This window comes from Myotis lucifugus, unplaced genomic scaffold (genome assembly GCF_000147115.1).
Source record: "Myotis lucifugus unplaced genomic scaffold, Myoluc2.0 scaffold_60, whole genome shotgun sequence".
In the NCBI taxonomy this organism is placed as follows: domain Eukaryota; kingdom Metazoa; phylum Chordata; class Mammalia; order Chiroptera; family Vespertilionidae; genus Myotis; species Myotis lucifugus.
Genome location: NW_005871108.1, coordinates 5,501,683 through 5,514,841, shown reverse-complemented (window position 1 = coordinate 5,514,841; position 13,159 = coordinate 5,501,683). Strand labels below are relative to the sequence as shown.

At 39.6% G+C, this 13,159-nt stretch overlaps 1 protein-coding gene across 7 annotated transcripts in view; it reads right to left on the bottom strand.

Annotated features, from left to right (window-relative positions):
* Positions 1–13,159, bottom strand: part of PHF20 (PHD finger protein 20) — a 132,341-nt gene that overhangs the window by 86,769 nt on the left and 32,413 nt on the right. The window lies entirely within an intron of this gene.

Here is a 13,159-nt window from a genome sequence, read left to right as displayed (position 1 = left end):
GGGAAGAGATCAACCAATGAACTTGTATGCATATATGCATAACCCATGGACACAGACAATGGGGTGGTGAGGGCCTGGGGAGTAAAGGGGGGGGGGCGCAGGGAGGATGAGAGCAGGCTGGTAGAGGTTAAGGGGGTTGAGGGGGAAGGAGGACCTATGTAATACTTTCAACAATATTTTTTTTAAAAAAGAGGCTTTTTCTCTAGGAAAAAAAAAAAAGGAGATCAACCCAATAAGACTTGGTGAAACACAATTGCTAGTTGCCCTGAGAACAGCTCAAATCATCAGTCAAGAGAACTTTTATTAAGTGACTTTGGGCCAATCAATTCCAGGTCTTGAAAGGAATGGTGTTCTGGCCCCTGCCCTTGAGGAAAACAAGACACATGAACCAAATAAGCTTTAAAACTATTACAGTGAACCACATGAAACTGCTGATAATCTACTACTTTTTACCTACAAAAATATTAGTTTTATCAGATTCAATCTAAATATCTGGACAACCATAGGGGAGCTGGAGAAGATGCAACAAGATTAACAAAAGAGGAGACAAGAATGGAATGTGTATAATTTTTTTTAAAAAATAATGGAATCTTGGAATCTGTATAGAGAAAAAAAGGGGGGCAGGGGGAGTTTCCAACTTGAGCTGTGTAACAGCCACTGATGAGACTCTAGTTTCCAAACTAACATTACAGCTGGGAATCACATTTCTAATGGAAATATTAGCCAGAAAGAAGCAGATATTGAACACCAAACTGATACCAAAAGTTATCTCTGAGGAGGGGAGAGGGATTGGGAATGTCCAAGAGACTTTTAAATGTTTAGATTTTTATAAGTATTTGATTACATAATACATGTGCATAAATAAAATAAATAAGCTCATTTTTTTAACATACTTATTTATTTTTTAATCCTCACACCTGAGGATATTTTTTCCATTGATTTTCCGACAGAGTGGAAGGGAGGGAATAGGGGGAGAGGGGGAGAGGAGGAGAGAGAGAGAGAGAGAGAGAGAGAAAGAGACATCGACATGAGAGAGACACATCGATTGGTTGCCTCCTGGGGCCAGGGATCAAACCTACAACCGAGGTATGTGCCCTTGACCAGGACTCAAACCCTTTGGTCCATGGGCTGATGCTCTAACCATTGAGAAAAAATGACCATAACAAAATAAACTTAAATTTAAAGTTTTGAAAAGTATTTAATGGGCAGATATCAATCAATAGCTTCATGGTTATTGGGTTTATATGCTGCCTGGCACATCCACAATAATATTATGCAAAAAAAAACAACTGAGAATACACTCTATGAATTGATACAGAAAAATTTCCAAGACAAATTAACTTTTAAAGGGCAAGCTACAGAAGAATGTATATCTTATGATACCTTTTGTGTTACAAAAGAGTAAAATAAGAGTATATAGGCCCTGGCCGATGTGAAGCATTGTCCCATACACTGAAAGGTCACAGTTTGATACCCAGTCAGGGCACATGTCTAGGTTTTGAGTTTGATCCCCAGCCATGGTTATGCTGCATGTGGGCAGCAGGCAACTGATCGATGTTTCTCTCTCACTCTCTCTTTCTCTCTATCTCTCCCTTTCTCCCCTCTCTCTAAAAATCAATGAAAACTATCTTCAAGTGAGGATTAAAATTTTTTTAAATAAAATAACATACAGGTTTACTTGATTGCATTTAAATAGAGAAACACTGGTAGGATGGACAGAAACTAATAACACTAGTTACTTACAGCCTTGGTTGAGTAACTCAGTTGGTTAGAGCATTGTCCCAATACGCCAAGGCTGTGAGTTTAATCCCCAGTAAGGGCACATAAAAGAATCAACAAAGCCCTAGCTGGTTTGGCTCAGTGGACAGAGCGTCAGCCTGCGGACTGAAAAATCCCTGGTTCAATTCCAGTCAAGGGCACATGCCCAGGTTGTGGAATCGATCCCCAGTAGGGGGCGTGCAAGAGGCGGCCAATCAATGATTCTCATCCTTGATGTTTCTATCTCTCTCTACCTCTTCCTTCCTCTCTGAGAGCAATAAAAATATATTTTTTTAAAAAAGAATCAACAAATGAAAATATAAGTAAGTAGATAAGTGGAACGACAAACCCCCCCCCTCCTTCCCTCTCTCTCTCCCTGTCTCCCTCCCTATCTCTCTCTAGAAAAAAAAAGATATTAATAAGTAAAAATTTTAAAAACTAGTTACCTTGAAAAATGTCTATTTAGGTCCTTTGTCCATTTTTTAATTGGATTGTTTGTCTTCCTTTTGTTAAGTCGTATGAGTGCCCTATATATTTTGGAAATTAACCCCTTAGCAAATATATCATTGACAAATATGTTCTCCCATGCAGTGGGCTATCTTTTCATTTGTTGATGGTTTCTTTTGCTATGCAAAAACTTTTTATTTTGATGTAGTCCCATTTGCTTATTTTCTCCTTAGTTTCCTTTGCCCTAGGAGATGTATTGGTAAGCGTATTGCTACAAGAGATGTCTCAGTTTTGCTGCCCATCGTTTCTTCTAATACTTTTATGATTTCACGACTTATATTTTAAATCTTTTATCCATTTTGAGTTTATTCTTATATGTGGTATACATTGGTGATCTAGTTTCATTTTTTTGCATGGATCTATCTAATTTTCCCAATACCGTAGACCACTGGATCTTTACCATAATCCTATGAGGACTTAAGAAGTTATTATCACGTAGCCATTTTACATTTGTGCAAATGGAGGTTCAAATAGAGTAACTAGGAAGAGGTAACCAAAGTCAGTATCCAAACCTGACTCTAAACCAGTGGTTCTCAACCTTGGCTGCACATTAGAATCACCTGGGAATCTTTTTATAAGTGATGCACATCCACACAGGTGTATTTTATCTTAACCACCTAATAGTGTACTTGATGGCCAGCCCAGAATTTGCCTAAACTTTTCCCCCATGGGTTGGACACTCAGGCTGCTTCCAGATTCTTCCCTATATAAATAGCTTTTCTGCAAACATATGGCAGAAATTAGAGTGTGCCTCCATTCCTGATTCAGAGCACACACCAAAAGCAAAAAGACTTCTATGCACAAAAATAACATTCTAAGCCATCCTTAGCCTTTGTTGGAGAGGGGATGGGGATGAAAGTTGTATTTAATGACAAACAAAGGGCTAACTATTAAGCTGCAGAAAAACTGTGCTGTTCTGATGCCTTAACTCTCTCCTTATCCCTTCACCACTTCCATTAATCAACATCTGACACTTCTAACTCAGGAAATGTCTTGAATTCATTTCTCCTCTTTACCACAATCATTTCTCACCAACAACTGACATCAGGCAACCTCTATACCCCTCTATTAGTACTGGCCAAGAGTCTGATACAGAGACATGCAATAAATACTTGGTGACTGAATCAATACCACTTTTCTGGTTCTACAAGAGACCTGACCCTGTCTCTCTCCTGCTTAAAATCTCCCTTTTTAGCCCAATCTCCCACCCCTCCTGATCTGGTCCCTCTCCAGAGTCTAAGAATACACCATGTTTTTGAGTCCTGAGTACTTTTGCTCAAGTTGTTCCTTCTGGTTGCTCTGACCCTCACTCTCATCCTGGAAATCTTTTTTCCCCCCTTAATCCTCACCTGAGGATATTTTTTCCATTGATTTTTAGAAAGAGTGGAAGCGAGGGAAGGAGAAGCAAAGAGAGAGAGAAACTTCGATGTGAGAGAAACACATCTATTGGTTGCCTCCAGCATGTGCTCCTACCAGGGCTGGGGACCAAACCTGTAACCTATGTACATGCTCTTGACTGGAAATCAAACCCGAAATCCTTAGGTACGAGGGCCAACACTCTAACCACTGAACCACACCAGCGAGGGCTCATCCTGGAAATCTTATCTTTAATCTCACTTCCTTGCATAGACACACAATTCCCTGACCCCTCTCTCCCTCATCATACCTGCCTGGGTAAACCCCAACACTAGGTAAATCAGACTGAAGATATTCTCCACTACTACACCTAGACAACTGATTATGGCTGGAAAATACATTCAACATGCTGATAGGTCTCACTTTAAATTCATGGCCACAAATAGTGGTTCCCTTGGGGACTGAGGGGGCTTGTGTAACTGGGAATGGGGGGAAAAAAGGTCTTCTGATGTACCCAAAGTGTCTATATCTTGATTTGGGTGGTGGTTACACAGGTGTATACATGACTAAAGTTCATCAAGTTACACACTTAAGATCTGTACATTCTGACCTCAATAAAAGGTTTTTCAAAAATTAAGTTTCGCTCTGGCCATTGTGGCTCAGTTGGTTGGGCATTTTCCCACGCACCGAAAGGCTGTCGGTCAGGGCACATGCCCGGGTTGCATACTCGATCGCATTAGGAGACGTGCAGGAGGCAGCTGACCAATGTTGTGCTCTCACATCAATGTTTCTCTCTTCCCCTTACTATCTCTCTAAACATCAAGAAAAAATGTTTTTGCCCTAGCGGTTGGCTCAGTGGGTAGAGCATCTGCCTGCAGACTGAAGGGTCCTGGGTTCGATTCCGGTCAAGAGCAAATACCCAGGTTGCGATCCTCAGTGGGGGTTGTGCAGGAGGCAGCCAATCAATTATTCTCTCTCATCACTGATGTTTCTATTTCTCTCTCCCTTTTCCTTAAATAAAAGAAAAAATATTCTTTAAATAACATTTTTAAAAGAATAGCATCTTTGCTCTCTTCCTAATTCAATGCCATATAACTGCAAACTGTCATGAAAATGAATATCATAAAAGTGTGTGTGTTTTTAAATTCAGGGCCTACCAGTGGCTGCGGAGGGTAAAAAAGTCTGAGGAGGAGTCACAGTCCAGCAGGATGCAGACCAGTTAGATGGCTATTGCCAGGGTCCAGAAGATCATGCTGGGGGACCTGGGCCAGGGAGATAGGGTGAAGGTGACAGCCAGTATAGGAGTCAAGATAGATTTTGCAGGTTGATCTGACAAGATAAGCTGATGGGCCAGATCAGGGGTCCTCAAACTACGGCCCGCGGGCCACATGCGGCCCACCGAAAACATTTATCCGGCCCGCCGGGTGTTTTTGCCTCCGCTGCCTGTTGCTTAGCAGCCGACTAGTTTTTTTTTTTAAACTATAGTCCGGCCCTCCAACGGTCTGAGGGACAGTGAACTGGCCCCCTGTTTAAAAAGTTTGAGGATCCCTGGGCCAGATGATGAAGTGGAAGACCGGAGCCAAGGAGGTTGGCTCCAAGGGGGCTTTAAAGGTTTTGGTCTATTGAGTTTTGTGACATTTGACGGTTTTTTGTGTTTTTTTTTTAAAAAAACAAGTATGCCTTAATTGGTGTGGCTCAATGAATAGAGCGTCAGCCTGCAGACTGAAGGGTCCCAGGTTCGATTCCGGCCAAGGGCACATGCCTGGGTTGCGGGCTTAATCCCCAATAGGGGGAGTGCAGGAGGCAGCCAATCAATGATTCTCTCTCATCACTGATGTTTTTATCTCTCTTTCTCTCTCCCTTCCTCTCTAAAATCAATAAAATATATTTTTTAAAAGTACATTTTACTATTGTAATGAGAGAAAAACAATACAGATACTATCTTTTAATCAATCAATCAATAAATAAATAATTCAGGATCTAGAAGCAACAATCCTTCAGTAGCAAGAGCACACCCAGCACCCAGATCTCAGTGTCTAAAACTATTTTCCAGTAAAAGGAACCATAAACAGATAGGGAAGGTGAGCAAAAAAGGTGAAAAGGACTAAGAAATACAAACTGCCAGCTATAGAGTAAGTCCCAGGGATGTAATATACAGCATAGGAAATATAGTCAATAATAACATAATAATTATGTATGGTGACAGGTGGTTACTAGATTTACTGTGGCAATCATTTTGTAAAGTATATTAATGACTAATCACTATGGTGTACACCTAAAATTAATAGAATACTGTATGTCAACTATAATTAAAAAATAATTTTTTAAAATAAAGAACCAGGACTCTTTGGAGAAATGGCTGATTCTAAGGCTAGGGCAGGAAATATAGACGATGAGGCTGGAATATTTTGTAGTGCCAGAAGAAAGTGTTAAACACACACAATGATGATGGAAGTATGTCAAAAGGGCACAAACTGCCTGGCCAGTATGGCTCAATGGTTGAGCATTGATCTATGAACAAGGAGGTCACGGTTCAATTCCCAGTCAGGGCACATGCCTGAGTTGCAGGCTCCATCCCCAATGGGGGCTGTACAGGAGGCAGCCAACTGATCATCAATGTTTCTATCTCCCTATCTCTCTCTCTCCTTCTCCTTTCCTCTGTCTCTAAAAATCAATAAAAATGTATATTTTTAAAAGTGCTCTACATTTTTATTGTGGTGGTACATACATGACTGTATGAGTTAGGCAAGCCTCAAAGAACTGTCCATGAAAAGAGTGATTTTACAACTATGTAAATTATACTTCAATTTAAAAATACAAAAACACATTCTCTCATCACCAACTCTACCAGTCAACCTTCATCTCTACCTATACCCAGCTTCCCCCTTCCCTTTATAATAAATGAACTATATGCTCCCATCAATAGCCAATTCCTCTTGTGTACCACTCTACAGTCTCTCCTCACCCCTTTTTTCCTTGCACTCATGCCAATCAGGCTATTATTGTCCCCACAGCTCCATTAAAACAACTCTTGTCAAGGTCATTCATAACCTTGATATTACCAAATCAACTGTCACTCAATCCTCATCTTACTTGACCCATCAGCATCACAAGACTGAAGTGATTACTCCCTGCTCCTTGGAACACTTTTCTCAACTGGCCTGTGGACACCCTCCTCATGGATTCCCTCCTACCTCAATTGTCACTCCTTCCAAGCCTCTTTTGCTGGTTCCTTTTCATCTGCTAATGTCTAAATACAAGAAGGCTCTAGGGCTCTGTCTTCTTTTTTATGTAAACTGACTCCTGTTCAATAGAACCTTCTCAATGGAAACTTTCTATATCTCCTCCCTCCAATATGGTTTTTTGGACAGTGCAGCCCTAAATGAGCTCATCCAGTCTCATGGCCTTAAATCCCATATGCAATACTTGTAAAAGATACTTCTGATTTTAAAAACTCTTATCCAAAATATACAAAGAACTCTTAAAACTTCAACAAAAAGAAAGCAACCAACAACACCAAACAATGAAAAAATGGGCAAAAGACATTAATAGACACCTCACCAAAGAAAATATACAGATGGCAAATAAATATATGAAAAGATATTCAACATTTAAAAAAAAGATAGTCAACATCATATTTCACTAGGAAAGTGCAAATTTATTTATTTGTTTGTTTGTTTATTTATTTATTTATTTATTTAAATCCTCACCAGAGGATATTTTCTCCATCAGTTTCTAGAGCAGCGGTTCTCAACCTGTGGGTCACGACCCTTTCACAGGGGTCACCTAAGACCATCCTGCATATCAGATATTTACATTACGATTCATAACAGTAGCAACATTACAGTTATGAAGTAGCAACGAAAATAATGTTATGGTTGGGTCACAACATGAGGAACTGTATTTAAAGGGCCAGAAGGTTGAGAACTACTGTTCTAGGGAGATTGGAAGGGTAGGAGGAGTGGGGAGAGAGAAATAGAAACATCGATGTGAGAGAGACACATCCACTAGTTTGTCTCCCACACACGCCCCTACTGGAGCTGGAGAACCTGCAACAAGGTACATGCCCTTGACTGGGAATTGAACTGGAAACCCTTCAGTAGGTGGGCTGACCAAACCACTGAGCAAACTGGGCAGGGTAGGAAACTGCAAATTTAAATAACAATGAAAGACCACTGCATACCTATTATAATGGCCAAAATTCAAAATACTGATAACACCAAATACTGGTGAGAATGTGGAGCAATAGGAAATCACATTCATAGATGGTGGGAATGCAAAATGGTACAGCCACTTTGAAAGACAGTTTAGCAGTTTCTTACAGAACTAAACATACTTTTACCATAGGATTCAGCAATCACATTGCTTAGTATTTACCCAAACGCGTTGAAAACTTAAGTCCACATAAAAACCTGCACACAGATGTTTATAGCAGCTTTATTCCTAGTTACCAAAACTTGGAAGCAACCAAATGTCATTCAGTAGGTGAATGGATAAACAGTGATATATGAGACAAAAAAATACTATTTAGGACCAAAAAGAAATGAGCTATCAAGCCATGAAAAGACATGAAGAAATCTTAAATGAATAGTACTAAATGAAAGAACCCAAACCAAAATGGCTACATAATATATATGTATGTCCAATTAGATGACATTATGGAAAAGACAAAAATATAGAGATAGTAAAAAGATCAGTGATTGCCAGAGGTTAGGGAAAGAGGCAAATCACAGAGGAATTTTAGGGCAGTGAAACTATTCTGTGTGTGTGTGTGTGTGTGTGTGTGTGTGTGTGTGTGTGTATATATATATATATATAGTGGATACATGTCTTTACACATTTGTCAAAACCCAGACAATATACACCAAAAGTGAACTCCTAATGTAAACTATGGACTTTGGATGATGATGACGTGTCAATATAGGTTCATTGATTATAACAAAGGTACCACTTTGGTGAAGGATGTTGATAGTGGGGAAGGCTATGTATGTGTGAGGGCAAGGGATGGGAATTCTATTTTCTGCTCAGTTTTACTGTGAATCTAAAGCTGCTCTTCAACATAGATCTTTTTCTTTTAATCCCATATACTCACTGCCAATTCCCAAATTTATATCTCTAACCCAGAGCTCATGAATGCTTGACTCAGTCATTTAACCATCTGCTCAACATCTCCACTTGGTTATCTAAAAGGAATCCCATACTACCCAGCCGGCGTGGCTCAATGATTGAGCATCAATTTATGCACCAGGAAGTCACGATTCGACTCCCAGTCAGGGCATGTGCCCGGGTTGCTGGCTCGAGACAGCCAATTGATGATTCTCTCTCATCATTGACGTTTCTACCTCTCTCTCCCTCTCCCTTCCTCTCTGAAATTAATAAAAATATACCTTAAAAAAATAAAAGGAATCCTATATTTAATATATGCAAAACCAAACTGCTAATTTTCCCATTACTAGCAAATAGTAATTCTTCTAGTACTTAGATCAAAAGCCCCTGGAGTCATCCTTAACTCTTCTCTATCTCTCCCAACATCAGTAAATCTGTTAACTGTATCTTCAAAAAAATACCCAAACTCTGATCATTTTCATCATCTCTACCACTGCTTTTTAGTTTAATCCACCTTTAATTTGGACTACAAAAGATTCCTTACTATACTCCCTATTTCTGCCCATGCCTGCCTACAGCATATTCTACACACAAATAACCACAACCACTTTTAGTAACTGAAATCAGATCATGTCACTTTCCTGTTTAAAATCTTTCATGACTTCCTATTACATTTAAAATAAAGTCCAAACCCTCTATTACAGCCGATTTGGCTTCTGACATTTGAGGACTCCTCTTCTACCTCTAACCCTTTACTCCTTATCCTCCTTCTATTGCTTGGACATTCTGTGCCTTGGCTGCCTCTGCTTGGAAGTTTCTTTCCCTAACCTGGATCACTCCCTCACTTCAGATCTCCACTCAAATGTCTCCTTGTCAGACAGACCATCCTTACATACCCTCTATATTAAAAAAAAAAAAAAAACACCAAAAAAAGAAAAAGCCACCCCTCATACACAGTGTCACTCTCTATCTACTTATCAGTACTTATTCCCCTCAGCACCTAACCTTACAGGTTTGTTTCTGGTCTATCTATCTCCACTGAAATGTCAGCTCCTAAAGAACAGGGTCTATGTCTATCCTAACCAATACTCTATCTCTAGCATCATCTAGCACTGAATGAATGACTTGGTGTCAAGTCACCTTTGGGAAGCCTTCTGAAATTCCCACGTGAAATTAATTGTTCTTCCCCCAGGATGTTTACATGGGTAAACATCACCTCATGATATAATTAATTCCTGGGACTTTATAATCCATCCTTGGTATAGAACACAACATGGGCATCAAAGCCATATCTTGTCATGCTCAAAAGACAGATTACCTGAATTCAAATCTCAAACCCGCTAATTATTAGTTGGGCAATTTACTTAACTGTTCTGTGCCTCTGTTTCCTAATATATAAATTGGTAATAATAGAAGTACCACCTCATAGTGTTGTGAGAATTAAATGGGGTTTAACATGTAAAGCCTTTAGATGCCTGGCACAGAGTAAATCACTAACTGTGAGCTATTATTACTACAAATATAAGCATGGGACTATATGATTAACAGTCCTTGGCTGGCAATGCTAAAAGCCAAAGCCAAATACTCCACTGGCCTCTAAGTTTTTCTTCATTTCCATAGTGCCTATATGCCTGACTCACAGCAGATACTCATGTATGTGGAGAGCTCAGAAATAAAAGACTACTGCGGGGGAAAGACGATATAAGAAGTGAAGAAGTATGAACCAGGAACTCAGACTTGACTGGTGCAAATAAACCTAATGAAAAAGAAATAGAAAAGAGAGCTAAGGACATTATGAAACTCAGATTTTAAAATCCTTTGCAAAAGAAATAGAAGGCGATTATGATCAACTTAAATGGAAACAAAGTAGTGGAAATGTACCAAAGAGTCAGGAAAGCAACAGACAGAAGGAGCTTTTTTCACCACTATGTTCAGATCAAGAACAGGGAAGGCCAGGCCTACTGTTCAGGGCAGATGGTGTGCTCCTGACAGATGACAGGAAGGAGGCAAAGAAGGCTCCAGAACAAGCAGCTTCCATTCTATTCATCAAGCATCATTAATAGGAAACTGTAGCTTCTCATATGTTAGACAGTTCACCTACAGAACCCTGGAGATAAAGAGGGCAGGCAGGATTACTCTGCCTATAGATAGAATAGGAAAAGGATATATAGAAAGTTCCCCCCAAGTGGTAGGTCCAAAATTAGAGCACGATTCTTATCACTATCCACAGTCTGTTTGGTGAGATAAACTGCTTTGAGAATTAATGATCTCCATGGAAAATCCAAATTTATATTTTACAAACTCCCTTTAAAAAATTAAAATCCTATGCCGAAAACGGTTTGGCTCAGTGGATAGAGTGTCGGCCTGCGGACTGAAAGGTCCCGGGTTCGATACCAGTCAAGGGCATGTACCTGGGTTGCGGGCACATCCCCAGTAGGAGATGTGCAGGAGGCAGCTGATCGATGTTTCTCTCTCATCGATGTTTCTAACTCTCTATCTCTCTTCCTTCCTCTCTGTAAAAAATCAATAAAATATATTTTTTTTTAAAAATTAAAATCCTAATTACATGATTTCTTTGAGATCCTATAATGTAAGAAAAGTTGGCTTGATTGATTTACAAATAAATTCTGAAAGATACACAGAACACTGTCATCAAGGAGAACTAAGTAAGTCTTAGACTCATTAGTAACTAATTTGTGCCTTGAACAAGTCATTTTACCTCTGTGCTTCAGGTCCAAATGGGTTTGGTATGGGGGTTTGTCACAGCAATAGTGATTGCTATGACAGGGTTTAAATGAGAAAGCTCAAGTAAAGCAATTAAAGCAATCAGCATCATGCTGATTAAATGTTAGCTGCCACTGCTATTGTTAGTTTAACAGAAGTATAATATTAGGCGTTCTGTATCCTGTTACAACAGTATACAAAGATGAGGAGAGAAAAGCTAGGATTCTGTATAAGCAATAAAGACATCAAAGATATAAACATGAATCCCATGTACTCACTCACTCTGGGTCACATTTGTATCTCCATTTACTTCTACTGTCACATGGATTTTGAAAAATACTTTAATCCTTTCAACCTTGTGGGGTTTTTTGTTTGTTTTGTAACTAGCAGCAAATCAGGAAAATATGGAAGAGCACCTAGAAAAAGGAATCCCTTGGTAGGCATGGCAGCCTTTGGAGTCAGATCATCAGGGGTACAAATCCCATCTCTACCACTCACCAGCTATAAAATTTGGGACAAATTTATCTGTGAACCTCGGTTTCTTCCTTCATTTGTAAAATTAAAATAATAAACAACCTAATAGCTTGTTGAGAAGATTTGATGGAGAAGCTGAATAACAGCCTGACACAGAGTCAGTCCTTTACATAACTATTCTATAATTCTGCAATATTTAAAAAGGAAACATTTTCTCTCAGGCTTAAGATGTAAGCAATCAAAAAAACGTTGGAAAATGTTTTCCTAAAATCATGGAACGAAGCTCACAAATATTTTATTGAGTACCTATTATACACCATGTGCAAATTTTTTTGACTGATTTATTTAAGAGAGAGAGAAATACTGATTTGTTGTTCCACTTATTATGGATTCATTGGTTGCTTCTTGTATGTGCCCTGACTGAAACCTGCAACCTTGGCATAGAACAGTGCTCTAACCAACTGAGCTATCCAGCCAGAGCCCACCATATGCAATTTTGAGGCACTGGAGATATATCAGTGAACAAAATAGATAGTCCACCTGTGGCTGCCATCAAAATACACTTATCATATTTCTCCACTTCACTGTAAGTCAGAGTTCAGTCAGCAAATCAACATTATTGTTTTTGCATAACAATGGAGGAATTTCTGCCCTTGAGCACACAACTCCTGCTTGGAGGAACCCCATTTGAAGAGACAGTAAGAAATGAAACTAGAAATCCTATCAATTGAAGAGGCTTGTAAAAAACATATTACATTCAATCTCTACCCCCGTTAAATTCTATAGTTTCATAGACTGGGGGTATCTGCTGAGATTAGGAGGAAGTTATTGTTTGAGGTAAACTGTTCTTGGGGCTCAGCATTTCATTGAAAATGAGAGACCTTGATAGCCCCTACATGCTACTTCACCCCTGCTCAATGTATAAATATCTGGAGCAGCCTCTTCATTACAGAGTGTGAAGTTATTTTCATCTCCCTTTATTAGATGAACGCAGCCTCTCCAAGGCTCTGATGACCCCATTCCCAAGAAGGTATCACTCGGAAAGTGGGAAGAGCTTGAAGTCTGCACACAACCTGGCATATAATCCTATACAATAAAGATGTAATATGCAAATGGTCATTACACTGTGAAGCATAACGATCGGATCAGCAGGAGGGTGGGGCAGGGAGCTACTGGCTACAAGCGGGTGGTGGAGAGCTACAAGAGGGGGCAGGGCAGCAAGCTATGAGGGGGG